This window comes from Protopterus annectens, chromosome 9.part0 (assembly GCF_019279795.1).
Source record: "Protopterus annectens isolate FY-2018-M chromosome 9.part0, PAN1.0, whole genome shotgun sequence".
NCBI classification, from domain to species: Eukaryota; Metazoa; Chordata; order Ceratodontiformes; family Protopteridae; genus Protopterus; species Protopterus annectens.
The window spans coordinates 1,488,263,312-1,488,290,667 of NC_056743.1; the positions used below are offsets into that span (position 1 = coordinate 1,488,263,312).

A 27,356-nucleotide genomic window follows, 5' to 3' on the forward strand; every position below is an offset into this window, starting at 1 on the left:
TTAATTAAAAAAAAATATGTATTAAGACAAAATAATTCAAACTGGGCGGCTTTCCTGCACTGTCTCATTTACCAAATAATTCTCTGAATGCTAATTTGCTCTTCCCACCAGCACCTCTCAAAGTTATAGAATCTTTTCTAGGATGAAAAAGGTTATTTTTTTACTTGAAGTTCATACAAACCTTGGAGTGTTTGCTCACTGTCATTGTCTTTGTTCTTAGTACAATAAATGTGCTCATACATTTAATGTTGAACTTTTTAACACTCTACCCTCTGCATATAAAGAAATTAAAAACAGCCTGAGAACTAACAATAACCACACCAATGACATTGTGTTGTGAAGGCTAAGAAGGAAAAGCAAAGCACTGTGTAACCACTTTTTTTTTTCAAAATTAGATTTTTATTTATTTATTAACAAGCAAAATCAAAGCTTAGATCGAACAAGAAATGCAATACAGGAAGTGAAAATGCAAATAAATGAAAATAACAACTTGGCCTGAGAAACAGTTTAGAAGCAAACTTCCAAAAAAGTGAAAAATACCTTGGTATGCCTTTTTTCTGTGGACTAGAAAAGATGACAAGTGAAGTTGACTTGAAATATGTAGAAAATAACACAATATTCTAAGGTTTTCTTTACACAAAAGATTCATTTGAATTGTGAAGTAAACCAAGGCCATCTTCTCTTGATGCAAGCTTCTCAAGTGGCATAATAGATCCAGATGAGAATAGCTGCCAGAGCACTGTGGGTAAAGTGAAGTGAAGGGCCTGACATCCTGTGGAAGATTTAGATGCTTTGCTGACTGAAAGCCTGTCATTGCAGTCATACTTGTTAACAAGGATTTTCCTCCTCCCATTAAATCAAAAGTGCTGCTGATCATTTTGCTGGGACTTTAAAAATATCACATGATTAACAAGGGGCTGCACTGCTATCCAAAATAGTCACCCAAGTTGTACCTAGTACATAAGCCAGGAGAAACTATGAGACCCTGTAAAAGAATGTAATTGCACATTCTACGCTTCCCTGTAAAATTACTTTTTTGCTGCAGGTGTAGGACTTTCCTCTAAACACTAGTGATGGGTAGTAACACACAGAAAACATAAGACAGAGGAATTCACTTCAATTGGATCCCACAGAAGTTAAAAAAACCTTAGCTTGCAGGTAAACCTTTAAGACTTTTAAACACATACAGGGGACAAAAAGTTGCCTAGGAGTAGACTGCACTCAACACAGAGGTCGGAGAGGCATGGATGGTTCCTCTCTCCTACATAACTATGCACCCTCACTCTAAGCTGGGTTTTGTTACATACACAGCTGAACTTTACATCTTTACATCTTCACTCAGTCAACAAATAATGTCGTAGTATAACTCTAATTTCCAAAAACTAGTATCATGGGATTGACTCTTCTGATGGTTACATTCACAGCACACAGTGAATGCCAGTAACCAAGCCTCTATTAAATAATATCACGGTGATAACAAATAACACAGCACCAGAAGAAATATTAGGAACCAGGGGTACTTCCAATATTACAGGTGAATGAACAAAGTAAGTTTACATCGTGTGCGTGTGTGTGTGTGTGTGTGTGTACACATTGTTTGAAAACGTAAATAGAAAGATGATAGAAGTGCCTGGCTAAAGATGGCTGTAAATAAACAGGAAAAAAAATCAATTGCTCTGTATGGCCTGCTCACTAAAAAGAATATCACACCATTTAATGCAATATTGCATAAAGAAATAAAAAGGGATCCTGTAAAAGAAAGCAGCAGACATTTACTGATACAATACATAGTATACTCTAACAATTTTAAGGTGTGTAAACAGTTGTAAGCAATCTTATTCTTTTTTTTATTGTTTCTTAGGTTGTTTTTCTTTTGTTTTCCTCATAGTCTGTGTTCCGGGCAAGAGCAGTGTCACATGGTTTTACTACACTGCTGTCATCTTTTAGGTTATTTCTGCTGGGGGTGAATCCTTGTAATTAGAATGACTCTCTTATTAAGAATCTGTGTTTCTTTCAGATTTCTTACTCTTGAAGAGTCTCCACAAATGTCCCACACTATAGAAATAGGTCAGTAGGTGTGAAGATTCTTTGGGGTTCCCCTGTTCTCTCCAACATATGAGTCAGAGTGCAGTCTATGGATTCAAACCTGTATCTCTTAGAAGCAATGACTAGGTTCACCAAAGGTTTTATTAGACCACTACCAATTCTGCAATAACTATTAGATATATCTGGACTGCATTTCAGTTTTTCTTTAAGTACATTCCTTGGCTGTTTATTGGCAATACATTTTATCAGGCATTTTCTAAGCTCATATAGAGAAAAAAAGCCAAAATGGAAGCAAAAGACGTAATGAGAAATTAATGTGATTCAAGAAAATATCTGTCTCATTTGGAAAACTTATAAAGGCATAATGCTGCTCAGTAAAACTAATACCTTTATAAAATGACTCTATTGCAGTGTGTACTTTTCAAAATTTACAACAAACTATGTGACACAATTATTCTGGAAGGAATAACCCTATTGCAAAGAGGTTCCAGCAGCCAGGGCAAACTGATATTCTAACACAGGATTGCCAATAGTCCAAGTATTTACAGCATTCCCTTCAACTATATAATTTTATTTCTAAAACCGATATAAATCCATTTCTAAGTCCTTCTTCTTCAAGAAAAAGAGGATAAATAATTTCTTTTGTAGGTTTTATGACCTGGAGTTAGTCTCTTTTTTGAAAAAGGGGGATTTGGAACTGGACTTATTTTGTTTTTGGAAATACAATTATTTAGTTGAAGGGACTGCTGTATATACTTGAACTCTCAACATTCCTGTATTGGAATTCCTGTTTGCCCTGAAACATACCCCCTGGATATGGCCATCCTAAATTTGAGATACTGGAGTCCCCACCTATGGGTACTTTTTGAGATTCTGTGTTGCAGAGAGATCTGAATAGCTTAGAAAATGCCTGATAAAATGTATTGCTAACAATCTGCCAATGAATGCACTTAAGGGAATAAAGAAAGAGAATAAAAGGTACTGGGAGAGGGGCAACTATGAATTTAATATGGCAAAATTACCCTCATAGACTTGTTAGCTTATTAGCATTAGAAAGAAAACACTGCCTCTCACAAAATGTAATTATTTTAATTCACACCACCTGATAGTTTTCCTTACTGTGGAGCAGATTGAGTAATAGCCAGATGAAATGCAGGAGAGAGTTCTGCATAAGAACATTTCAAAACAACAATTGTTTTTAATTTAATTATATATTTAGAGAAGCCATGAAATGTCATCAGTTTTGAAACAGACACTAAACTCGCTAGGAAATAAACAACTAACTATTTCAGAGAGTTGTGCCATTTGTACTTTTTGGAGCAGAACATGCACAGTTGTTACATCAGTTACCTAAGTAACATCAGTAGGGATGGGAATCAGGTTCTCAGTTCCCCATTTAAACAAGTTCTCAAATTTAGGAAACCTTTAGTGGGTGGCGAAAGCCAGGGTACCTTTTTGGCTAGGCTTATATAGGCCCAAGGGCCAATAACCTAGTACCTACCTATGAACCTATGAACCTATAAGATAAACAAATTACAGCATTACCCTGGAAATGGTGAGGATCCAAATGTATATACTATTGTCACATTCTGGGCCGCTGACAAGGTAATACATGAGGTAGCATATTAAGTGTTTAGCCATAAAATCTATGTAGTTTATGGACAGCCATGAGTAGGTACAGTATAGTATAGAACTCCTAACTTCATGATCAGTAATGAATTTATATTTCAGAAGACAAACATCTATTTTTTTTGGCACCAGTTTGTAATGAACTATTGTCCTATTAGCCTGACGAGCCTGGTCTGTAAGGCCATGTAACGTATCATCATGGAACCCATAAACAAAGACATTGATAACCTCCAAACTCTGGATCCCACCCAGTTCGGGTTTGTGAAAGGCAGATCATGCCTCCTGAACCTGATCAACTTCTTTGAGGCAGTCACCAAAGCTGTAGATGAGGATAAGGTGGTTCACACAGCCTATCTTGACCTCGTCAAGGCTTTCAACACCATCCCCCATTCTGGAATTATAGCTGAACTCACTAAACTAGGTATAAATCCCTACATCACAAGATGGGTTGCCAATTGGCTCACTGACAGAACCCACACTGTAAAAGTTGCAGACTCCAAATCTGACTTTAAACCAGTGACAAGTGGAGTACCACAGGGTTCAGTCGTGGGACCTCTCCTGTTTGGTATCTACTTCTCTGAAGTACAGGCTAACACAGATTGGCTAATGAAGTTCGCAGATGACTGCAAACTAGGGGCCATAGTTGAGTTCCCAAATGAAGTGGACATCCTACAGGAGTGCCTCACTGAGACAGATGCCTGGTGTCAGAGCCATGGCCTCAAGCTCAATGCCAAAAAGGGCAATGTCATCCCCTTTGGTAAAAACTCTGTACCCATAAAATACCACATAGGTGGCAGTCTATTTAATGCCAAATGTGTGATAAGAGACCTGGGGACCCAGGTGGACAGTAGTCTCTCCTTTGATAATCACATTGCCGCAGTAGTCAGGAAATCCTTCTACATGGCACACCTCATTACAAAAGGGTTCTCATCCAGGAAAAAAAAGAGGTCATTGTTCCGCTCTACTCGACACACATTAGACCCATTATAGAGTACAATGGCCCTTTTGGAATGTACCTCACAAGACATCTGCAGTAACTGGAAAGGCCACAGAAGTACCTCACAAAGAGGATTACTGGCCTCAAACAGATGCCCTACACTGACCATCTAAAAAAACTCCATCTTTACTCCATAACATATTGCCTACTCCGAGGTGATCTCTGCCTAACATATAAAGCTATGTCAAACCCAGAGCTGTTGGACATGCTACACCTAAATAAATCCCAATCCCTCCAAGCTTCACACTCTAGGGACCTAAACATTGTCACTACAATAAACAAGACATGCTGGAGAGATAGATTCCTGTCCCAGAAACTTCCCATACTCTGGAACAAGCTACCCATCTATGTCAAGCAAAGTTCCTCATTAGCACTCTTCAAGAAAAATCTTGATGATTGGATGGGAAGTAGGAAATACATCCCCGGGGGTCACTGCTGTGTCTCTGCTCGACAGGGGCACAGGAAAATAACTTTCTTGGGTGGCGTAAGCCAGGGAACCTTGTTGGCTAGGCTTACTTAGGCCCTTGGGCCAATAGACTAGTACCTACCTATGAACCTATGAACATGATACTATTATTAAAGGAGCCTTGCATATTGCAGGGAATAACAGAGTAGGCATTAGTAAAAGCATTTAATAATGCACTTTGATTCATAACTAATCCTATTAAGATATTGGGGGCATGTTCATAAGTATTTGGACTACAATGTAAATAGTTTGGGGTTCTGCTTACAGTTAGGTGATCTCTTTTATGTGTGATAGAAGTGTTGCCTCATACTTTGCCTTTCTTTAACTGAATTTTCTAACAAGAGTTATTCATAATAAAATGAATAAATGAAATTAAACAGGCATTTACTGATGCTAAATGTTGGCTTCCAATTGAAGTATACTAGAGCATTAGAGTTTAAAAGATGTATCATCAATAACACAAGAAAGTTTGAGGCGATCAGAAATTAGACTCTAGTCGTTTATCTTATTCTATAAGCTGGAAGATGTAGCACAATGGATTCTGCTTAATACGGGCATGGAAAATCCCACTTCCACATCTGACGAATAATAGATTATATTTTGTACTGTGATGAGATGTCCTAATCTGCATGGCATATTTACTGCACACTGCATTCAGTTTACTGCTGCTGCAGGATGATGTATATTGCACAGCTGAAGATTGCTGAGTTTGGTTTAATTTTACTGTATGATACCCTGTTCTGCATGGTTGAATTTTAATGCAATGCACTTACTCTAATATCGTGACTGAATAGTCAATACTACATCACTGAACAGCACTGCATTTAGCTTAGTGTAGGCATAGGATGTTCCAGGCTGTGTAGCAGGTTTTCTTTCACATTAAATTCATGGTAATAGTGCTACAGGTTCCTATATGTTGCATGGGTTAACAGTAATGAAGTCATTCTAATACTGGAATAATGACAACTTACCCATAGTGTCACATTGTTTGTGAGTGTACATGTCATCCAGGGTGTATCCCCCCTATTTAAAGGAATACTACTCCTCCACTCAGCAGATCCATCAGCAGACGTGTTGACTCTCCCTCTCAGCCCTCATCTCAGGTTCAACCTAGATTTGACCAGTGGCCACATCAAGGGGTATGTGGCTTGCAAGGATGAGTTAAATGGGTTTGCCACCATGTCCAAGGCAGCTTGGAATATGCACTTGTTTTTTTTTCTGTAGTGGCAGCCGGAAAAGGCTGGATTATGCCGACTCGCTTGAGTTTATGGTTGAATGGTTATTGTTTATATGTTGATCTGAATTATCATGGCATCATTAATGGCTGTCAATGGCAGTTATTTAATAAAAGGTCACAAAGTCAGTGTGGTATGGTTTCTGCCTCAGCTCAGTAAACAACATGCCTTTGTTTACACACCTGTTTTTACAGAGTGTTAGAGTAATTTTAATAGTGAAACAGGATGCTGCACGTCACATAGCTGAACATTAGCAGACACACAATAGCACTAGATTATCAGACGAGGAACTGAAAGCACATCTGCAGGTTGTCAAAACTTTTTCAGATGATATTGGAATGTAATTTGTTCTTGATAACTGTGCAAAAGCAACCTTTAAAAAGGGAAAACTGCAGCACCAGGAAAGCATCAGTTTGGGACAAGAATGTGATATAAAAGAACTTGAGCAAGAGGGGGTGTATAAATACTTGGGAATTGATGAAGGATCAGCAATAAAACATTGACAAATGCAAATAAAACTCACTAAGGAGTACTTTAGAAGACTCAAATTAATCCTGAAACAGCATTGACATCTAGGAACAAGATCCAAGCTATAAATAAATTTGATCTTCCTGTCCTAACTTATAGTTTTGGAGTGACTGACTAGCCCCAAAATGTGTTGGATAGATTGGATATTAAAACAAGAAGGATGCTTCATGCTTATCAATTGATTTATAAAAATCAGTGTATACCTTCTTCTTTCAGCTTTTCCTGGTTAGAGGTCGCTACAGCGGATCACCTGTCTGCTCATGATTGGCAGTGGAGTTTTACAGTGTCAAACTGCCAGCCCGGCGCCCAACCTTCCACATAAGGCACACACACAGACACGCATGCACTCACACCTAGGGCCAATTTAGAGTGTCCAATCCACCTACAACATGTCTTTGGGATGTGGGAGGAAACCAGAGCACCCAGAGGAAACCCACACAACCACAGGGAGCACACGCAGCCTCCACACAGAAGGCACCCTAGCCGATGATGTAACCAGAGAACCTCTTGCTGTGAGGCGGCAACGGTAACTGCTGCACCACATTCCCCGTTCTGAAAGAAGGATTGGCCTCCACATTCCCCGTTCTGAAAGAAGGATCGGCCTCCACATTCCCCATTCTGAAAGAAGGATCGGCCTCCTTGAAACTGATTACATGTATAGATCTGCAATAGTGGGACTCCACACATATCTACTGACTTCACAAGATCCAAATGCAGCGAAAGTTTTGAAACATGAGGACAATAAATCTAAAATGATGTCTCTGCTTAATTTAGCAGAAGCATATTGACATCAAGCAGGAATGGAAATCAAACCAGAAGTGGATAAAAACCAGGCAGCAACTGAATGTGCCAAAAAACAAAAGAAAGAATATAAGGTGAAGGACCAGATGAGAAGGCAAGAAATGTGGAAGAAACATAAATGTAGTTGCAAGTATAGAAAATATCTGGAAGAGCCTCATGTTGATCAAGAACGAATGCAGGAATGGTTAAGGATAGCCGAATTCAAACCAAGAAATGAAAGGTTAATACTGGCAGCCCAAGATAGTGGTCTATGTACACGCTGGTTTACAAACTCCATTGAACATGTGGGAGAAACAGACATATGTAGGTTTTGTAAAACCGAATTTGAAACAGTTACACACCTTGTTGCTGGTTGCGACACAGTGATGGCAGAGGGTCTGTATACTGAAAGGCATAATAATGTGGTGAGACTGTTACACTGGAGATTGTGCAAACATTATGGTGTTGAAGTGGTTAAAAAACACTGGAAATATAAGCCACAAAGAATCATAGAAAATGATGACGTTTATATCACATGGGATCACCCAATACCAACAGTTGAAAAGATAGATGCTAGAAAAATGGATATAGTGGTCCAAGAAAAGAAGACAAAAGTAACATTGATGATTGAAATCACCACACCCAGTGACTACAGTATCTTGATTACAGAGAGACACAACGTCATAAAATACCTGGATCTGCAGGCAGAAATGAGAGCCATGTGGAAGACAGATACCCAGACAGTTGCAATAGTAGTAGGAGCAATGGGTCTTATAAAAAATAATTTACAATCGTATTTAGATATGTTACCAATTCATGTAACACCATACGAATTGCAGAAGGAGTCATTACTGGACACATTGCGGGTGCTGCAAAGAGCACATATGGCTGACATCAGAGTGAAACATGAACTTTAATTGTACTTTGACTTAGAAATGTGGTCCATTCCTGTCATGGTATTAGAAACCCAAAATACTTGGAGAAATTAAAAATGACAGAAACACTAGCAAGGCATGCTTTAAGTTGCATGACTGAATTTTGTAGCACTTTGGGATCAGTTTAATAATGCTGTGGTATGTTTTATGTTGCAGAGTTCAAAAGATGTGCATTTGTTTTAACACTGGCAGAGTATCCGTTAGGTTGCATAGCTGATTTTGCAAAATTATAGAGTCACTTCAATACTGCAGTTTTATACTCTACAGTTTGTAATATGTTAGATTCAATTTAATACATGGAAGTCACTATATAATGACAGACATTTCAGTTTCAAACTTCATAGCCTTCAAAAATGCATAATAATATAAAACTTCATTTTCTGACAATTTTCTAATTTTATAACAGCAAAATTTAAAATCTTTCCCTGATTTTGGGCCTTTATCCACTGATTATTTTTGCCTTTGTCCAGATTTCTTGAGCTTAGATGTTGAGAGGTATGTGTACGATGCACAGTTAAAGACCAATGATATACAAAGGTAACATAAAATATGCCAACAAAATAAAATTTAATGAATGCCAGTAACTGTTCTTCGTGGTGCACATATTTATGTATGCATAGAGTAATGCATACCTATACATACACATATAATATTTAATACATCCGTAGTGGTTAAATCATTCATTCAGCTATGGTGGAGAGCTCAGTGCTAAGTGGAGAAAGTGCTGTTGAGTTGAGTGGGTCTGTGGGAGTGGAGGTATTTGTCCTTGGGCCCAGGATGAACCTTCTTCCAGTTGCCACATCTCACTGGCATTTCAGCCTCACTAAGATGATATCATCATGCTAGGGAATACACATCTGATGCCACCCTTGACAAGACAAATAAAATTTAGTATCATGTTGCACTGGCTTTAAGTGTTTTCATTATACTGTGAAATATTTTTGTGCTATTTGTTTTCTGCACTTCTTTAAAGTTTAAAAGTTGTCTTTTCTAAGTGCTTTAAGAGTTGCTGCTCTGCATTTAAATATATTGTATCCGGTGATTTTTAGCTAGTATTAGGCATCTATTTGCGGTTCCTTAACACTTGAGCTCCAAACCAGTTGTTTTACATTACAAGATCAAACTCTGCACTCTTGTGGCAGGAGAGAGCTGATTTCACCTATCTCAGCTGGGACTTGCTAGTAGAAAGCTCACTGTGTGCTTACCTGATTGGCCTTTGGGCATAGTTAGTCTGCAACTTATTTTTTTCTGATTGTATATAAGCGTTGCGTCTGCATGAAGCTGCTCCTCACGCAGCAATGGTTAGCCTTACCTTGTATATATGCAATACCAGAAGATGAAATTTCTCTATAAAACTATATCAGAACTTTAACACAGTTCTGAACTACTCACGGGGTACATAGTTTATTTGGTGAGCAGCATAAATGCATTTAGTTAAGCATTAAGGTCTAGATTACATTATTATAGCACCAGGACTGTCACTGTTCGAAGAGCATCTGTTTGGGTTGATCAGCAACTTCTCTGGATAGGTCAGCTGTAAAATACACCACAGTAAGCCCCATTCCTTGTCTGGCTACAAACACCCTCGACTCCTATCCCTTGCAAAGTATACATTCGAACCTGCAACAATGTATAGACACGTTCTTGCTATCAGAGGCGTGTCAGAGAAGAATCCATTGTGAGATACACTGATGTAGCTCTTGCCAGGCTGGATACAGAGAAGGTTACAGTTAGATGCCTGTCAGGTGCCAGGATCTTTCAGATCACACAAGCACTCAGGTCAGTTACCCCCAACTAGCAGTATGACTCTGTCATAATCCATGTGGGTGTGAATGACCTGAGACATACCTCCTTGGACTATATGAAGATAGACATGATCAAGCTCTCAGAATATGTATCACAAGCAGGTAGGAGCCTAGCATTGAGCAGCATTCTGCCACCACCAAGGATGATGCCACAATAACAACAGCATTTGAGTATAACAATTGGCTTCGCTACTGGTGTCATTCTAAAGGGGTCCAATACTTGTCAGGCTGTGAGAATATGGTTGACAAGAAACATTGCTTTGCCCTGTCATCAATAAGCAAACATTATTCACCTCTATAATGTCTTTTTAGGCACTGCCAAGCAAACAAACCTTCCGGCATTGCAAAAGCTACACAAGATAAGCTAAAGATCTTACTGCTCAGTGCTAGGAGTCTCAATGAGAAACTGCACTCCTCACCCTGGAGAATGCTGACATCTGTGCAGTTACTGAAATATGGTTCAAAGCCATGTAAAGCACTCCAGCTGTGCATAGCTATAATGCCTTTCATACATTCTGACCACCCACTGAACATGAAAGAACAAAAGGTGGAGGTGCCTGTATCTACATAAAGGATAAGCACACCTCAATGCTGAACAAACAATATGACATGCTTGAGCTACTCCAAGTCCAACTAACCATGGGAAAAATCCATTATCATATTCTTGTGAGATACAGGTGCTCCACCATGAACCAGGAAACCCATACATAATACCTGAAGTGACTAGAATCACTCAAAATCCAGCTCAATACCATTCTCATGGGTGATTTTAACTACCTCTCCATTAAGTAGGAGACATACATGGCCACAAACATGCAGGCCCAAAGATTTCTTGATTTGTAAACTCAAATGCTCTGAGCAGGTAGTCTGTAGTCCCATTAGGGTACAAATATCCTAGATCTGGTACTCACATATATAGCTGAGTGCTGCACCCCCCAACAAGTGTGATGTCTTCACTGGTAAGATCAGATCACAAAGCGATCTCCAATGAAATAAACATAAAACTAGGCCCTCCCGCCTATCTCCAAAATTTTAAGAGCTTTTCTAAGGCAAACTACCTCCTATTAAGTGATGGCATGGCTAGTTTCCAATCTCCCCTAAAGCCAGAAAACAGAGAAGCCTACTTAGAGACATACGCAAAAGCCTGTACAACTATAAAAACAACTTCATAGAAATGGCAGTACCGGACCAAAACAAGCCCAGGTCAAATCGCAAAAACAAGACACCCTTGTGGACTTCTGGTATTAATAGGTTGTACAAGAAAAATAAATAAAATCCTGTTGAAAAGTAAGTGAATGTGCACAACAGAACAAAAAGTCCTTCATTTGTCTAATCAAGCTGATCAGGGAACTAGTCCTGACTCTGTAAGCAGACTTTGATGCAAAAATAGCCGCCAAAGCTAAGGATAACCATAAAGCATTTTTCAGTTATGTCTATAATCTTACGGACAACACCAAACAATGTGTAGAATTAGTTGGACAGCATCATCTATACTCAGCCAAAAAATATAGCAAATCTGCTGGCTGACAAATTCAGCTCAAATTTTGCCTCCCCATCATCCCCCAGTTCTCCCCCAAGAAATACCCTCCACCACTCCATTGTCAATTATCAGTAAAGAACAAGTTCTCACTGCACACTCTAAAGCTAAAAACATGGCTGCAATAGGGCACAATGATATACCAGGTCGTCTCTTAAATTGCTTGAATCTGGACCTATCAGGCTCATTAGTATCTCTGTTTAACCACAAACTCTGCACTGGCTATGTCTCAAAAGAGTTGGAGGACAGCAACAGTCATCCCTCTGCACAAAGGCAGAGCATCAACTGACCCAGGTAATTTCAGATCCATAAGCTTGACTAGCCTTATATGTGAGGCTGTGGAAAGAATAACCATGGACCTGAAAATTAATGACACAGATAACCTCCAAACACTAGACCCAATCCAATTCAGTTTGTCAAGGGCAGGTCATATCTGCTAAATCTGGTGGACTTTTTTGAAAAAGTCACTAGATTCATGGCTGAGGGCAAAACAGTGCATACCACCTACCTTGACCTGGTCAACATATTTGACACAATCCCGCGCTCAGGTATTATAAACTGAAAAAAACTAGGCATAAAGCCCGACATCACCAGGTGGCTAGTCAATTGGACAGGACATATGTGGTTAAAGTGGGTGAATCCAGATCCGGCAAGAGGACAGTTACTAGTGGTGTGCTACTGGCTCAGTACTGGGACCACACCTGTTCAAAATATACTTCTCTGCAGTCAAGGCTAATGTGAAAGGCCTCTAGATGACAAAGTTTGCTGACTGCAAGCTGGGGTCAATCACTGAATCCCCCAGTAATGTGGATATCCTTCAGGAGGGTCTAAAATCAGACAAATGATTAGTGCCAGAGACACAGCCTAAAACTAAATGCACAAAAATGCATTATTATACCCTTTGGGAAGCTAAAGACCCCTGCAAATTACAACATTAGTAGCCTACCCCAAAGAGTAGACTCAAGTTGAGAGATCTACCTATACAAATAGTAGTCTGAATTTTGACTGCCATGTGTCCGCAGTGGTGAAGAAGCCATTCTATATGGCACAGCTTATAAGTAAAGGTATGGCAACCAGGTCTAAGGAAGTTATAGTCCTACTATACCCATCCCTCATTAGACCAAAAAATCAAGTACAATGCAACATTTGTCATGTATTTGACTAGAGACTTACAACTGCTGGAGTGACTCCCGAGGTTTCTCACAAAGAAAATACAGGGTGCTAACAACATGTCCTATGTAGACAGACTAAAATTCCTATTCCTTTACTCTGTCTCCTGCCGAATATTAAAGGGGCGACCTATGTCAAACCTACAAGGCACTCACAAATCTTGCCCTGATGGAGCTGCTATACATTCACAAGACAAACAGTACTAGGGTCACCAGATCTAGGGATCTAAACATAGTTAGTGACTCAAACAAAACATGCTGAACAGAAAGATATGTGTCACAGAGATTAACCCATCTTTGAAACAGATTTTCTGTTCATGTTAAAGAGAACCCTTCCCTGGCCCTCTTCAAACACAGTTTGGATCAATGGATGGGGAATCGCAAATTCACACCTATGGTAGTGCCTATGTCCCTTATGGACAGGGGCAATCCATAAAATACTCAAGGCATATGCACAAACCTATGCCATCTTCTTGCCCCTATGGGTCACACATTGGTTAAAATCAGGTTAGACTGGATAAGCTTGTAAGAGCTCTTAAGCCATTAGTCTAGCAATCTCCTATGAACCTATTTGTATGGCCTAAACCTGTATAAACCCAGTTGCTGTTAAGAGCAGTGATGGCATTCAGTTCCACTCCTCCCTGTACAACCTACATGCCAATATGGCAACTGCAGGCCAGCAGTATATGACAAGTGCTGGCCTAGCTTGTTTGATTCACACATAGTATTAGACAGAATGCACAGATAAGGGGCCACACTGTCAAGGTAGGCCATGACAAAATCACACTATAATTTGTCTGCATCACCTGCAAGGGCTGTTCTTTATTCCTTTTACTGTTCAGCCCCACCATTAAACCCTCTGAGGAGTACCACAGTACAGTTTTTTTTCTTTAACAGCATAGAATTTCCTGAAAAAATTAAAGCTAAACGATTTCAACAGGACAGCTAAAGGCGCGAGGCCCTCTTCAGATTACTTCAGATACTGACTGCTCAGTACCGTTCTTAGTAACAAAATGTGTCCTGCCTTAATCTAGAAGCCATAAACATTATATTTTTAACATTAGTCTTTTAAAGAGATTGTTTTTTAGATTTTCACTTCCTCCCTATCTTGTTTTGGATGAATCTTTGTGATTATGTAACAAAGGAACAAAAAATAAATAAAACTGTATGGGCGGAAAATGCCAATATCTGAATTGCCCCGATATACAAAGTTTGCAATATAAATGTTTACTGTTCTTATTTTTATCTTACGCTTAATTCTACAATGCCTATCCATTTTATGTTTTATCCATGTTAGAGCTAAGTTTTGCTACTGCAGAAACTAACCTTTGTCCATTATATCCTGACTCAAAATGGTGTTATACATAAACTATTTGAAACATGTTATCATACATAAACTATATGAAACATTTGGGAATAAAACCCTAAATTGTTTAACAAAATCTTTCAAGCATATGTTGCTAGGCAGCAGTCCTGCAAGTGTTACACCTCTTTTCTGGAGAAGTTCTTTGCAATTCCTTCAATGGATATTTATGACTTCTAAAAATGACGTTATCTCGAGTACTACAAATGACTATCTTATGTAATCTTATTTGTAAAAAAATACATTTTGCACAGTAAGAAACGTGTTATAAAGCGATCCTTGCATAATTACAAAAAGTCATTTTATATGTGTATTAAAACACCCACTAGTGTACATCTAATAAATACGGATGAATGTCAGAGTTTCATCTTCATGCTTTATAATCATCCTGTTCACAAAACAAGTTATTTTTCAGCCAACCACTTTCAAGTCTTTTGCTAATCAATAGTAAAACACAATATTGAGCTATATAAAAGAATAGTTTTGGCAAAATATCAGTTTGCCAATTGAAATGAGAGTTATTGACACCATAAGACATAAATCAGCATTGAAAGTAAAGGAAGAAAACATTTAAACAATGCAAGACAATGTGTAACTCTGAGTTTATTTATGGCTGCTGTGATTTTGTCATAATGACTAAAGCAAAGGGAAAATCTCTCTTCAGCTGCACGTGCATTTGTGATGATTGGCTATTCATCTTACACGGTTATCATTTTCCTCTCAGTACAGTTTGGAAATACTATATCGATGACGGCTGTCAATTATGTAAAGCACCATCACCAGGTCACCCCTCTCATATACAGTAATTAATCTGAGAGGTAGACTTTGCATTATTTCACTCCAGTTTTCTCCAAAGTATTAATATGATTTGGCATATTCTTATCTAATGTATCCATTGTAAATCATATTATTGCTGTATGATTTGTCTGGAGTATTTCTCACCAGGACTTTTTGGTTAGACATTTGAACTTAGCAAATGTAATCAGTAAATTAACAAACAAATGACTGAGGCATATCACTCAGAACTGGAGCAATGAGCTACTGTTGCACAGTGGATAAACTATTTTTGCATATGTCACTCAATACATCAGAATAATTTTTATTGGTATTTCCTGTTCATCATTTTATTAAAAATATAATTTTTCATATGTAGATATCATCTGAGGAAATCTATCATAGAGCCCATACAAGAGATGGAGTAGGGTTGTAGTCTTAACACATTTATGATTCAGCAGAGTATGAGAAGTGATATTCAGAGAAAAAAAAGGGATTATTAATATGCTTCATCTGCACAGGGGTTCATCAAGATGGGCAGCTGGGCAAAAATCACAAAATTATGGTACTTTTAGCCACCGTATGGTATAAAGGGATAATGTTATGACTGTGACCCAGACAGCCTGGGTTTAATTAGCAAATCAGCAGGGGTTGTGGGGGATAAGAATGACCAGCATTCTGCCTGGTTACCTATGCAAGGAGAGTGATGGGAATTCCTGCCAGTGGCTACTGCCCATGGAGGGACACAGGACTCTAATCCTACTATAAAAAGCATAAAAGAACCACAAATGTTACAAAAGAATACTATGTTTTTCTTTATTAAAAAAATAATGCTATATTATTTTTTATGTCATCTGGAAATGTATAACTTGCAAGCCATTGAAAAAGATATATAAAAACATGACTGTTCTGATATGGAAACTCACAACAATTTTGTTGGTTAATGCTGACAGCTCAATTCCAATTCATTTTAATAGCTCAACCACCTGTCCTGTTTTTGCAATACAGTCCTGATTTAGCCATTCATCTTGCATTTCTCCATCTATCTACAACCCCATGTAAACTTACAAACTTGTTAATGTTTTAGGTAAAAATCTTATTCTTATGTAAATATCAAAGAAAACAAAATATTACAGCTCATCTATCTTAATATAATATAAATAAGTAAAAATAACTCCAGTTCTACAATACTTGGCAGGAAATTAAAATGAGTACTTTGTGTATTCGATGAGCATATGGTTCAGTCCCACAAATCTAACTTTTTAGCAAGTAACTCCCTACTATGAGCATCTCTATAGCTGGCAAGTCTATGTTATTGTGCATCTGCTTGCAATTATGGTTAGTATACTATAACTAAGGCATCTGTATACTCTTGATCAAAAGTCAAGAAAGAGTGACAAAATATAGAAACATCTATACAAAAACATTTGCAAACCTCAATTTATCAGGGCATTCAAACAATCCTATAGCTAGTGAAGATGTACTTTCCCTGAATGCATTGTTAAGACCTGGATATCATTTTTGCACTGAAAAACTAGAGAACTGAGCTTTTGAATTTTCCAGATGAAATCTATAAATCTGTCATAGTATTCCAACAAACTAAGATCTTCAAATAGCTTTGTAACAATGTATGTGTGTTTTGCCATTGTTTCTGTGGCTGAGTCCACATTCATCATTCTCCCTGGATTCTAGAGTGAGGAAAACAAGTGTCAATCCTGTTTATAGTGGCGTTTGGATTTGTGGCCTGAATTACATTATAAAAGACCACGTTGTCATTTCTGCGGTAAATGTACATATATGTCATGATTATTTAATAGAAGGAGATTAGCAATGATCTCTGTATACTGTGAAATTTACTACTGTTGAACTACTAATCATTTGTATATTACATAATTTTGCTGTTTGATTCATACAATGGCTAAAATTTATCATCTCTATATCAACCCAATAAACAGTTTAACAAAAAGCAGAGAATGGTTGTCAACATGAAAGTGGCATGATATTCTGATTTTAGGCTAATCTTCATTTCTCCCATAGGTACTGTTGGTTTACTCATGCCCAGAGAAGCTGCTCAGCCTATCATCTTTAGCAATAATTTATTCTGCTGTATATTATATAAACAAAAATATAGAAGTTGTAAAAACTAAGTACATCTTGAAGGAAAAGTGCAATACTAAATGATCGTATGGGGAAAGAAAACCCAAAGGATGGTGGGGCAATAATGGCAAATTGTTCATACTGACAGCTTTTTTTTTACCTTTACTATCACTACTATTACTGATGTTTCAGCATAGCAGTATCTTATTAAACTACAACCATACCATTTATGAAAAGCAGAACAACAATGCTTATTTTAAAAATGAGTATTTATTTAATTAATAGCCTGTTATTTAATTAATTTTGAAAATGTCTCCATAGACGTACCTTTGGATCCAACAATGCTTGCACCTTTCTGACTGAACATATGACACAGACATAACTCGCACGTTCTTCCTCTTAATTTTAGTTTTCCTACTGATATCATTGCAGCTTTAAATATTGACAGGGATTCATCAGGTTACCACAAAGTATGGACTACATATACACTTAGTGTAATCTTTCTGAGTGACTAGAAAACACAAAAAATATGGTAGGGATGTTCTGAATACATACTGTGTACACTTTGTGTAGGCTTTATTGAATCTGGCATGTAATCTCTTGCCTTAATTTAAAAGCACACATCATCACTAAGCTAACTCCACAGATAAGGACTTCTGATTCATTACATTTTACATTTTATTTAACAATTTCCTTTATACATTTAAAAGAAAATAATACACATAAGACTTTCTCTGAATATTCATCCCAAGTCCATTAACTTAACAGTAATAATAATAATAATAATCATCATCATCATGAAAAATGAAGCTGCTAAGAAATATCTCATTTTATAAAGAATTAGAAAAATGAGTGAGAAATGAAAAAAAAACACGTGAGAACATGGGCCTACGTCAGAGTAGGAGTACAACTATCATAAAAGTGTAAAAAGGGAGAAAAAAAAAATCACTCTTCCTCTATATAGATTCAAACCTATAATGATCAGCACATGTATTTCACATTCCTGCAGCTCAGTCTATCTCGTGTCATGGTGGTTATTGCAATTTTTCTTAAAATTCAAACTTAAAAGTTATTCAATGGTATAAGAAGAGTGACCACAGCTTACTTTTATAGAAGTTTTCCAAACTGAATTCATTTTATGGAAAGAAGTTTCCGGTAGTCAGGAACACCCAGACAATGATGTCAACAATAGTATTTCAACAGAGAAGGATAAAATGTGTCTGCAAGCCAGATATTAATAAAATATCCCATATAGTACTTTTAACCGTATTGCCCTACTTTTTAATAATAAATAAAGAGTCACTACCTTGAGAAATACCCATCCCATATCCTGCCCAAAATCAAACTGCCTGTTGTTTTCTCCAAGTTAGGTCACTTCAGTCATATCATCTCTTGATAATAAAGAGACATAAATTCTTAACATAAACTTATTAAAACTTATTACATTTCATAATACAAATATTTTGTGAGCCATTTGATTTCAGCGTTTTCAGCATTTTAATATTGGACCTGACCAGTTTACAACTAGCATTCCAAACATATTTTGAAATGTCTTAAAGATACCCCATGGATTTTCTGACAAAGGCAAATCCAAAATATTTACTGGAGGAGAACTGATTTGTCTTAATGAATGATCTTCTAAATCTGATTTGCACAAAAACAATGATGCATACATGCAGAGTTTTTATTTTCAGTTGTCATGGAATACAAGACTGCTTGGATAAGAATTGGACATGCAGGAACAAAGGTTAATATTCACCTTTAAATTTAAATTTAAGTTATCTGTTCTAAACAAATGAAGACTTATGTTATCATTCCAACTGCCTTCCATACAATATTCCAACATGGTCCAGAGAATGTGACCCATGAGATAATTTTTAAATTGTTATAAGAGTGTCTCAAGCTATTGTCATTTACTATAGAATTTGATAGCATTATCATGAAACATGCAACGTTATACTTTATCAGTATGCACAAAATTCAGAACAGTCTACCTACTGTAATCTAAGAAACAGTCCATGGAAGTCAAAATAGGTCGGAGAATGTTTTGGCTTGTGGTGGAATGCAAATTCCTGTAGAGGAACAGGTAATGGCCTATAGAATAACAGAATGTTACATGTATGCTCAGTGCTAAGAGTTTGGGAGAGACTCTCATCTGACAGAGAATCCTCTTCCTTTTGTATGCCCACATGTAAACAAGCCTGATATGTAAATTACATATCCCAAAGGAAGCGCATTTGTAAACAAGCATGCTTATGCTTTTCTGATCCATGCCAGATGACATGAACACATTCCCTACTAGCTGTATGCAGCGTGTGCATTCATTAACATCATTTAAAAATACCTCAACTCTGCTGTAGCATGCAAATTAGTAGAATGTCTTCCCACATGTGCACAAGAACATTTCCTTATAGCATATACATTATGATACATAACAAAAGACTGACTCTATGCAGTTACATATCCTACAGATATTATGAAAACTCAAGCTACATGACACTCTGAATTTGATATTATTGGCATAAGCCACTTTGTATTGCTTGATATGTGTTAGTACTCTTGTATCATATCAAGTACCCTTGCCACTACCTGTCTGCTTCCCTCACTTTTATATGGTGCTCCTCTCCTATCTAACCTATCTGCATCTCTCTCCTCCAAACTGGAAATCTGCTATAATAAAATTTCTAAATTTGCCACCAAAGCCAAATTCTCCTCCCATCACTTTACTCCCCTTCATTTGTTAAACTGGCTTGAACTTCCCAACCATCTAGATTATTTCCAAATTACTACAGCCCATAAACTATCTTTTCAACCCACTAAGTGCCCAGCCCTGTCCAATATCCTCCAGCCATACTCCCCTCCAAGATCTCTAAGATCATCCCACCAAAACCTAATCACTGTCCATAAACCCAATCGTCCTGCTGGGCAGTATCTGCTATCCTTTTCTTTAGCTAAAAAATGGAATTCCTTGCCATCCTCCCTAAGGACTTGTGAAAGCTTTGACACCTTTAAAACTCTTCTACACTCCTACCTTTCTTCCAAATGGAAATGCAACTGCTCTCGCCCCACATAGCCTTATGGCTCTCTCTCCCCATAAACCTTTCTCTACCTCTGAACCTAAATCTAACCTGACATAACTGTAAAAGTAATCACCTGTACAACCCTCTTCAACCTCTACCACCTCTGCTCTCTTTCACTTCTCTTTCCCCCTCTTTCCCTGTAGCATTTTCCTCCATACACTTCAAATACCTTCTAACCTGGGAACGTACTCCTGTTCCTCAGCTAACTTCTTTAGCTAAAAATATAATCTGCAATGACTTATTCCTGTACTTTAGCTTATAATTAAATTCTGCATCCTCAACTTCTTCTCAATAAATTCCCTGTTCCTACTCTATATCATACCTTTATAAATACTTGACACCATGAAACCATATAACTTATGTTGTTCTCTGACTCTCAATCATTTTTGATTTGTGTTTCTCTTTACTTTGACTGTAACTGTGAGCACACTGTGTAACACAACTTTATTAATTGCACTCTTCTTCATTTAATTTTGATTTTTTTGTGAATAACTGTGTATAATCACTATGTAATGTGGATTTTTATGTGAATAACTGTGTATAATCACTATGTAATGCGGAGCTTTTCTCCCGGGGCCTCCACTGAAAATGGGCTCCCTGAGCCCAGTGGACCTCCCTGGTCATCAAACTGAAATAAATAAATAAATAAATCATATTATTAGGCAGTCAAAAAATACACTGCATTACAGTTATTAAGATATAAAATAAAGCTATATTGGCTAGCATACAGACATTCAAAATTCCTTCCTGTACTATAAAGCCAATAAGATTATTTGAAGAAAAAGAAATAAATAACACCATCTCTTTTTCTTGCTGTGCTTTGTAAAATCTCAATGATTATAGTTTCTAAATTATGCTCAAGGGCAAATTAAAATTTGCATGAGAGTTTTGCTTGATGAGCCTAGTGTTGTTGAGACAACAGCATGCAGTGTAACTTTTAATTTTCCATATTTCCCTAAAGACTAAAGACTATATGGATTATAGGAAAATGAAGAACTTGGCATGCTGTTACCAAGTGAACAATGTATCTTCCTAAATGACATTAATTAAAAATCCCGATGGTCTCCTAAATACCTGACAAATACAATAAATGTTGCATATTGCATTTGTAGTGTGTGCTAAATGGAGTTTGCAGGATGATTATTACTGAGGTAAGAAAAGAAGGCAAGAAAAATGTATACGGCTGAAGATTCTTTTTCAGTTGTTAAATAGAAAATTACAGTAATGGGGTTAGATAAAAATATATTCAGAAAAATACACCTAAAAAAAAAACTGGAGGCAGAAATCTCCTTTCCAAGCTCTAAGTTCTTTCACCTCAACTAGATCATGACTTTGTTTACATACCAAAGTACAGAAATATCCTTTGTTCTTGCATAACAGAATATGATATAATGAAAGCAAGGAATAAAGCCAATAAGCCTATTACAATGTATATATATAATAGAAACTCCATGAAAACAGAGACTGGTGAATCCTGGACTTATATTTAACATTATTTCTCAGGTAAACTGCATTCTCATTAAAGAAGAAGTCATGAATGCCAAAGCCTAAAAACTTTAAAGATGCAACTGTAAAAATGAAATATAATAAAATCGGGGTCCTCAACTATCAGCTGAAAGAAAAAAAATACAAAATGTAAGAAATGAGATCATGCACAGTCACAAAGGAAATACTCAAAAGGAACCTCACTATGAATATAAAATAATGTGAACTTAACATAAGAATTCCAGCCGCTACTATCGAAATTCTCAATAGACAGTGTCAGCCACTTAATTTGCAGGTACCTGCTCCCTAATGCCTCTCTTTGCAATGTTACTTAGACTTTCTTCTATGCTAAACCCAGAAAAATGCCTGTCATTTGCTGTCAGATTTCTCATCTCAAATTCTCCTCAAGCAACAAAGTCAGGTTAATTGCAGTCACTTTTACATTCACCAGCAACTTACAGAGTCAGCGTGCAGTAACAATTGGCTGCGAAATGAGAAAAGGAACCCCATCTCTGGCATTGGGTGAGAGATAACAAATGTGAATGGACTGAATGCAAATACAGATAAATAAAACCTAATAGAAAACACCGCCTAAATTTAATGTAACAACCATTCGACCTCATTAGCTGAACATGTTCTTGTCATATTTCTTCAGTAAATGCTTTCATGCAAGACAGGCACAATGAATATGCTACCACTTGTACCTAGAGTGAAAAGAACTTCAGAACACGCTGCAGATACTCTGTGCTTCACAGTAAATAGATTTAAATCCTTTCTGTAAATTAAAAAAAAAAACATGCATGGAAAAATGTAATAATGAAGTGCATTATTAGATGTCTGACTTAAGTTAAAGCAAAATTATGTTAGTCTAATTTTTAGTTCTAAAGGAAAAATTGTAAATGTAAAATACTTCAGTGTATAGTACTGTCAGTCTTCCAGCCCCAGGTTTTCATGTATCATGCTTTCTTAACATAATATATATATATATATATATATATATATATATATATATATATATATATATATGTATATATATACATGAGTGTGTGTGTGTGTGTATTATTTTTATATAATTTTATCTATCTTTTTCTCTATTTTTGTTAATCAAAAACACAGACGTCTACCAGTTATTTAGAATTAATATGTGTGACTGCATGTGTAATTACCAGTATGTATGTAGCTCCTTAAATGTATTTCCAACTATCTCACAAAACTGGTCATAAAATTCTCAAAACAGCTTAAAGCAAAGGAGAAACACTGTTTTCAGGTATGTACTTAAAATAAAAACAGCATATACTGCAGTGTATAACAAATTTTGGACCCTGGTGTTTAAACCGCAGCTTCTTGAATAATCAGTTGAAATGTTAATTTTATCAAATTACAGTCCATGATTTTTGGTGGATTCTGCTTTTTATGCTTTGATAATGAAGTAAGATCTGACAGACACAAAGCATGTCATGTTTTCATTGATGACCTAGAAGCCCTGGGGAAGCTAATTAACTTGAACATATTCAGAGAAGATGCAAGTTGAAGCCATGAGAAACACACCCAGGTCTACTTTGTCTAATATAGTAATTCTTGGTTTATTTAAACTACAGGTTCACATTGCCATAACACTTCAAAATTTACCTGTTTGGGTAATATTATAAATATGTGTTAAAATAATATTTTCTTAATAAAATAAATGCCCTAATCTGAAGTAAGCAATACATTTGTTTCTAAATAAAATACTCAAAAATTGGCATTACTGCAAACATGCTAGCGCTATAAAATTCCAGAAGGAGATAAAACAGAGTACCTTTACTTGACAATAATAAAACAATTTGTCTAAACTAGACAATATGTAATACTAAATAGGATCATTATGATTTCATATACTAAGAAATAACATAGCATGCCTGGCAATTAATATATGGGTGAACACCAGAGAAAAGTTATTACCCTATAAGGCTGTTATAAACACAGTGCAGTGCTATTCTGGCATTATGTTATGATACCACTGAAATTTACACTATATGAGAATCTTTCTATCAGATTGTAATATGAATCATCATATGACTGCAAGTGACCAATTAATGACCATTGGATTTATTTTCATTTTCATATGTTCTTACAAATTAAAATAATGTATACATTTCTATTGTACATATTTATGCATGCACATAAACATGAGTAGGCAAATGATACAATTTGGATGCTATAACCCATAAGAATAACGCAAATGGGTTTGATGCAGTCTGCAAGTAGTATTAGGATAGGCAATATCCAAGCAGAATTAGCACTCATGAGGGCACTATAATAAAGTTGTTTATTGTTTTAACCACTCATATATAGTGAACAGAAAGTAAAGTAAACAACACATTGTTCAATGTGTAACAAATACTTTCATAAAGAGCACATACGCAATATAAATGACACACTTTAAACACAGTTCCATGATAATATTGCCATGGCAATAAACTCGCAGAAAATATTTGAAAATATCCTACTTGTTCGAATGATCTTAATGAACACTTAAAATGCAAGCTCAAGTCTACCTTGTATGGTAATCACATTTTTAGCAACAATTTTGACCACTATGACCCAAGAAATTAATTTTGCATTTGTTAATATATGGAAAGAATTCATGCACTAATGCCCTATAATTCATTCTATGCAGTCATTTAAAAATGAATCTCTGAAATATGCAAGTTACTTCTTTATTACAGATCATAATAAATGCAATATATTTGAGAAAGTCTGTCATTATAACAAGATTAAATGAAATCATCTACATAGAAAAAGAAAAGAAAATGTATCACTGCCAGTTTCCAAAATACAATACTGGAGCATTAAATGAGTTCCTCCTATTAAAAATAGCACAACTGCATGCTGTTTTCACAAACAGAAAAAGGCAATACACTCAAGATAAAAAAAATTCTTTACAGAATACATTAGGAACACCTCATCTACGAAAAAAAAAGAAAAACATTAAAATAAATTGCTCAAGTTAAAGACCTGCCTGAGTATCTATGGGTACAAACAATTATACACAATAAAAAAAAACTAAGTGTTTTATTGAATCAGATGAAAACTTTCAACACTAAAATGTCTTCGGATTAAGCAAGGATTACTTATCAAGCAAGTCACTAGAAGCATAATTTCTGATGCCCAAATTCTAAGATACACAGCAGCATAGACTGATGCTGGACCAGACAACTCCATCAGTTCAACGTCTAATTCCAACTATGTTAGCAGTAAGTGAACAGCTGTCTCTCTCTAGAAAAACACCCAGATCCAACCTTGGTTCCTCCCACAGTTCTCTACCAATTACCCTGTGCACAGCAGTTAATTAGTCAAAAAATGATTCTATCTTTCAGCCAGTCCAGCAAGTATCAAGTTTCTGCCAAACACTGTCTGGTTTATTAGGCAATGTTGTTTATTTGTTTGTCATTTGTTTTTACCTGGATTTAGCCACAGGCAGAATAATGAAGTTAATTTATAAGTACACTTGCAGAGTTGAAAACAAATCAAAGATAACACAAGTAAACACATAACTACAATTAAAACATTTTAAAGAGATACATATGAAAATAATACATATAAACATTCTGATCATAAATGAATGGAACAGTTGCTATCAGCAGCTAGGGCAATGTTTCAAATAATATAATAGTAAAAATGGTAAAAGGTTGTTGGACATGAACACTCCATATGTGAGTATCCATTATAACAATAGAGTAGTGGATGCACCATTACACCTAAGACATGCGTTTCTGCTTCCTTGGCTATATTGCATACCCTGTAATATTAATATAAAGCACAAAAACCCTGTAAAAAACATGGGGCAGAATAAGTAAAATTAGCAGTTCAAACCAAGGTCATTTAAACAAGGTTTGTATGAAAATGGGGCTAAGTAAATTCCATATAATTGCCAAGGTTTCCTGATGTATGCAATATATTCTAAAATACAAGCATTCCTCATTCTTAATTAAAAAGCAATCATGCACTGCATCCAAAATTAGGTGTCAAATAAATGGCTCTTTAATCTGGAGAAAGATAATAAAATAATCACTCACATTTATTACAGTAATATATGAAAACAGAACTATATGTAAAATGTTGCAAAAACACCCAACTTGTGCAAAATGTCAATCGTTGCAGATATGACATGCTATATATTCAGTCCTAGGAAACTGAAATGACTGAAAATTCAGCACATATAAATATATATTTATTGTAATAAAGTAACAATAATGTAAAATCATTTGCAAACAAAAATACACATATTGCAAGTATAAGCATCAGGTCTTACCTGGTTAAATAACGGTTTACCGGTTTATAACCATGTTAAGGTATTTAGCTCTAATGTGATGTTAATTACACTACAAGGCATTTCTATCAATAGGATAAGTAAAGCCATTGGCAAATACAAGTTTGTGTTTGTAACTACTTAGAAAACAGAATTTCTTAAAAGAGTCAAATACATCTGAGATAACGTCTCCTAAAGACCATAATCAATAAAGATTACAAAGCAATCATGGTTCATCCCATATTATAATATGAAGTTTATATGTTTTACAACATTGTGGTTGGAGGCATACCCACTGTGGAATATCACAGATTATGCCCGAGTTTAGTGGAACAGACCCCTGCATGTAAGTGTCTCCTGAGTTCCATTACTTTTACTGTATCGGTGTGCTGCTCTACATTCTAATTCCGGTATAGAAGACATGCCTGTCACTTGTAAGAATGTCCCCTCTGAACCTGTCTATTATTAATACTCAGAACGATTTTTTTATTGTAATTCTCTGTGGTCTTTGCTACTCTTAGTGTCTTATAGTGCATTGACAAATCAGATATACATTTTCAAGCTAACTTCTATGGCTTATGGTAGATTACCTGAACTGTAAGAATTTACACAGTATATTGTATAGCTAGACTAAGAAAATAGTATAAATATGTTACTGTCAAGCAATAATTTCCCTGATGCATTAACAGCATTTCTGAGGGCAGTGACAAAGAAGACATATATGCTATGTTGGTCTGAGAGACATAGAAAGGCTACAGCCTTTATTTATAGCTGTACATATGTACATGTCCCATGACATTCACTATTTCGGGAAACTGGATTTTGAGACTACATTTTTAATTATTATTATTATTATTATTATTATTCATTTTATTATTATTATTACTAGTGTTACTATGAGTACTTTACCCACGTTAACTCAACAAGGCTATAATGTACATTATATCTGCAGATTTATAAAACACAGCAAAATGTAAGACAAATCTTTACAGAGCACCTTGCAAAGTATTTTACACACTTGCTGATAATACATGGGTGATAATATTAGATATATTTATAAAACTATATGTATAAGATATATTGTGTCTTAGGTTAATAAATAAATTGTGAGTTATATTAATATTTTATTCTTGATTTTT

The 27,356-nt window shown here is 36.2% G+C and overlaps 1 protein-coding gene across 9 annotated transcripts in view; it reads right to left on the minus strand.

Moving 5' to 3' along the window:
• FOXP2 (forkhead box P2) overlaps positions 1-27,356 on the minus strand; it is a 756,067-nt gene that overhangs the window by 530,993 nt on the left and 197,718 nt on the right. The window contains exon 1 of one of the 9 annotated variants that reach the window (XM_044084436.1): positions 25,040-25,099. The exons of the other annotated variants lie outside the window; for them this stretch is intronic. The gene's annotated coding sequence lies outside the window, so the exon portion shown is untranslated. Of the gene's footprint in view, positions 1-25,039; positions 25,100-27,356 lie in introns of those variants that run through there. 9 annotated transcript variants of the gene reach the window in all.